Genomic DNA, 5,105 nt, shown 5'->3' with positions numbered 1-5,105 from the left:
TGTTTATCAATAAAACTTTGAAAAAAATTAAAAGTGTATGCACAAAGTATAAAAAGTAAAGCCATATTTATATGCTGAGTTGTTAAAGGCTCAAGCCAACGACTTCTGTTTTTTAACAAAGCAAATATATTTATTCTGATTTTTTTCTCATTATATGATGGTTATGCACCCAGGTTACCTGATATATATATTTGAATGACACAGTAATTAATAATATAGTAACATAGTAATTAATAACAGAAATTTGCCATATTTTATTCAAATATTCATTTTCAAGCAATCTTTGAACTGATTTTCAGTTTTTTAAATGGTATAAAGATAAAATCAATATTTTATAGGTATATACTTTTGCATTTATGCTTTTATTTTTTTATAAAGCTCTGATTTTTCCAAATGAGTGTCTTGACTAAAAGAGTATTTGTGCTCTTGTAATATCACACATTTAAGTTATTATTTTATTAAAACGAGATTCATTCAAAACACACACACACATGCACATCATCAGTGTGTGAAAGGCTCTTTCTCTCCTCACTCCCCCAAAGGGATGGGTAATCTCGTTTTGTCTTTGTCCACAGTTTTTTCTCGATGCCCTTTTCTTGCATTCTTCTCACCAGTACTACAGTTTAAAATGTTTTGTGCCTATTGGACACGCATATATTCTCTTGTAGGAATAGTCTGTTCATCTGCATCTTTCTGTGGAGTTTCTGTTTTATTACTCTGATCAAGACAGATTAATCTTTGTTTGCTATGCAAACCATATATTATCTTTCTTTTGGTTTTGTCTCTTACGATGTTTTTGATGTACAAATGTTGTTAATTTTAGTGGAGTCAAATGTAACCACCATGTTTATGATTTGTGACTTTGTGTCACTTGTCTTACACAGGAGTTTTCTATTTCAAGATTTTCAAATAGTTACCACCATTTTTCGTATTTTTCTATTTAGGACAGGAAATCATCTATACATTACTCTGTGCAAGGTGTATTGCCAAAAACTGATTTTTATTTCGTTGTATGAAAACTAATTATCCCAATATCATTTGTTAAGACATGTTCCTTTTCTGATAGATGGAAGGAACCTCACTGATTATATATCAGCCCAGACATCCTTGCCCAGTTGTGCATTTTCTACTTACTCCCAGTTACCCACTCCTCTAGGAAACTAGTTTTATTGTACACTGCTTGTCAGTAGGAGCTGAAGTGGTGTGTAAAGTGGAAGGGTATGAGTTACTGTGCTCCCTTGTACTTCAGACCAGAAAGGTTGGTTGTTTTTACCACTTTTTACATGTTGGCTGCTAACAAGAATTTGATTTCCATTTGATTGTACAAACAATGCGCATACGGAAAACACAATTCACCTCAAGTGAAGAAGCCAAAGTAAGCGGTCTTTTTATCAGCCAATCATAACAGCTGTGTGCTATGTCTGGAACGGGAAGTGTGTTCACAAGGTTCGCTGTATAAAAGTAACTTTTTGAAAAATTGTTGTAAAATATACTTGTAAAATTTTCTTGCTCTACTTCTTTGAGAAAGTTGGCTGCCTCCTTACCGCTTTTAGGGAGTGCGGCTGGGATTCAGGAACTCTTAGGGGGACGGACTAGGAGGCGGATCTGCTTCCTCTTCACCTTTCTCGATCACAGTCTCCAGGCTATTCTAGGAGCAGATCCCAGCCCCTAGATCCGGCAGGCGGAACTTGCTTTTGCCGGATGTTGCTGAACGCAGCCAGCGCGTTCTTTTTGATGGCGGTCCGCACACAGAAGGTAGCTGGATTCCGCTGCCTGGATCTCCGCATTTTGATCACCAGAACATCTTGGAAGTTGGCAGGCTGTGCCGGGCTCTGCCTGTTCCTCTTGAACAGGGAACCCGAGCAGTTGCACCCGACCCTGCACTGCAGATGCGCGGACATGGCGGCAAATCCCAGCGGGCAGTGACTGGAGACCGAAAAGGCCTGTATATCTCAATGATACTAAGTTTTCCAACGCTTGATTACAGAGTATCTATCTCTTTATTTGTGTCTTCCTTAATTTCTTTCAGCAATGTCTGGTACTTTTTAGTGTAAACAGTTTTTTACTTCCTTAAGTTTCTAACTTACATTCCTTTTTTTTCTTTAAAAATATGCTTTAAATAAATGTCACTTGTGTACAAAACTGTTTGGTAATTTTTAATTCTCAAGACAAATAAAAAGCCCTCCAGCCTCAGCCCGTGCTGCTTCAAAGATGTTTCAGGTAACCCACCCATTTTCCCCTTACAGGAAGTTAACTTATTTTGAAATTCTGTATCGCTTTCAAGTGTTCTGTTTCTCTCTTTAAAATAAAAAAATAAGAGTCTGTTCCTAGATACTGTTTTTTTTCTTTTAATCTGTATCCTTCTTCTTATGCTAATAAGTATTTCCCTGTCTTGAATGCTTCTTTATACTATATTTGAAATTGGAAATTAGGCTCTTCTAACTTTATTTTTAAAAGTTGTTTTGGCTGTTTTATATCCCTTTCATTGTAATATGAAGTTTGGAATCAGTTAATTTCCCAGCAAAAGCCAGTTGAAAATTTTGACATTAATTACACATACTGTGAAGTTCAAGTTGAAGAGTGTTACCATTTTAATAATATCAAGTCTTGTAATCCAACATAGGAAACATTTCCATTCATTCCTGCTTTTGATATCTAAATAGTCTGACTTAATTTCTTTCAATAAGTTTTGTACTTTTGTGCACAAACATTGCATTTTTTTTAATTTTTTTTAATTTATTTATTTATGTGTGTGTGTGTGTGTGTGTGTGTGTGTGTGTGGCCAGCTCAGCCCACCAGGGGGCGAGGCTGGCTGGCATGTGGTGCTGGGGGATTGAACCGCGGTCCCTGTGCTTTAGCTAAACTTGTTCTAAGTAGGTGCTTTAGACCACTGAGCCATCTCACCAGCCCCCAAACATTGCATTTGCTTAAGTAAACGTAAATGTATTTTATTTGTATGCTATTTTAAGTGGACTTTTTCATAATTATCTTTTCAGAATGCCACAGCTAGAATATAGAACTCAAAATTATTTGTGTTTTGAACACATGTCTTCCAGTGGTGTTGAACTGGTTAAATACAGTAACAGGTTTTAGGTGGATTTTCTAGGTTTTTTTTTTTTAATACATGATTTCATCTTTTGCAAATAGAGACCGGTTTATTTTAGTCTTACTATCCTAACTAAAACTTATAGTACAATATTCAATAAAAGCCGTGGAAACAAACATTCTTGTTATTTTTTTCTGATCTCAGGCAAGAAAGTATTTCGTGTCTCACTGCTAAATATAGTCACCTTACAATAGATTTTTCATAGATATATTTAACATGTTACGGAAGTTTGCATTCTTCGTTTGTGGAATGACTGTAGAATTTTGTCAAATATATTAATATAATTAGTTTTTGCAGTTCATTCTGTAATGCTTTATCATATTTATATGGTATGTTAGGTTTATTTATCTTAGTATGTATTTGTGGGATACACTACACTTCTTGGTCATAGCATGTGGTGCTACATTTAATTTAACATTTTGTCCTACCAATAAGACTTGCTAAACTTTAGTTTAATTTTATTTGATATCATGCCTGATTTTAGTATCAAACTAATACTGTCCTCATAGAAGTGAGTTGAGTAATATTACCATTATCTTTAATGTTTTGGAGGAGTTCTTGAAATATTAGTATTGACTCTTCATTAAAACTTTGGTAAAACTTATACAGTAACTATCTCTAGGGTTTTTTTGTATGCAATTGTTTTTTGATTATTAATCTAGTCTCTTTACTTGTGAGAGATCTAATCTGGTGTTCTGTTTGCTATATAGCCAGTCCTGGCACTTTGACATTCTTGAATCTGTCTATTTCACATATATTGTATAATTTGTTGGTACACAAAAAGCTCATAGTATTCCCAGATAACTTTTCATTTCTGTAAGCTAAGTCCTGATGTCTCATTCATTCTTTTTTATTCTTTTTTATAATTTTGTTTATTTGGAAAAGGTCTTGCATTATTAATTTTATCGAGAAAGAAATAGCAATGAGACAGTTTCAAAACAGTTTAGTAGGACAGTTACAATAATTAATACATTGCATATTGTTATCTTCATAGTACTTATTCAGAGTATAAGATACAGGCATAATATCTTGTCTAAACATTATTAGTATAAATTTCCTTCTCATTGAACCAAGAGACAAGAGCTGTATATGTATCATCTTTTGTGTATACAGATATATATTTTTTTTACTACAAAATGAGCCTTCATTTATGTCACCCTTTTCTGTTTAGATTTGTCAGAGATGGGTGTTGAATTATCATTCAAATATTATACGTGTGTGAATTCAACAAAATAATCCAATATAGTCCAATACTCCATAATAGTAGAGGGTTATCAGCAGAATTGGCAATGTCAGAAGTTGTTGACTTGAGCCTTTTACAGCTCGGCTTATTATTATGCCTTTATTTTTATACCCCGTGTTTATGCTTGTCTGCTGGATGGTTAAGACCAAAATAAAGCAAGGTGTATATAACAAGAAATGTAACTTTTTTATCTGCCGAGGTCAGTCAAATCCCCTCAAGATTTACCCTGAAACCCTGTACCGCAGTTTGTAGATCCTTTGTCAGCATCAACCATTTAGATGAGTCACAGCCATTGCTTGACCAGTTTGCTCTTTGTGAAAGACTGAGAGAATGTTTTCTCTCTAGGTGACTCTCCTTAGGCACACTCTACATCATCAATCACTTTCCTCTTTAGCCCCATAATCTCCTTGATCAGAAAAGTTGGGACACCAGTGAGTTACAGGATGTTACAGTACAGTCTCTCTTATGTCCTGAGTCCTCACTGACCTTCAAGGGCTAGGGTCGAAAAGTTGGCTACCCTTGTAACCATTCTTTTTCTCTAACTTTTTGGTATGCAAACTTAAGTGGTTAACACTCCAGAAGAAAAGCTTAATGGTGTTATTACCCTATAACATAGGCAGTAGAGCTTAACATCACTAACTGCCTGAATATCAAACGAGTAAGACATAACATGGGACAGGTATTTTCCAACAATCGTTGACATGCTAAAGTGTAAATCCATCCAGAATGTTAAAAAAAGTAAAAAAAAAAAAAAAA

This window comes from Octodon degus, unplaced genomic scaffold, assembly GCF_000260255.1.
Source record: "Octodon degus isolate 3935 unplaced genomic scaffold, OctDeg1.0 scaffold00063, whole genome shotgun sequence".
NCBI lineage: Eukaryota > Metazoa > Chordata > Mammalia > Rodentia > Octodontidae > Octodon > Octodon degus.
Note: the sequence above shows the minus strand (reverse complement) of the source record.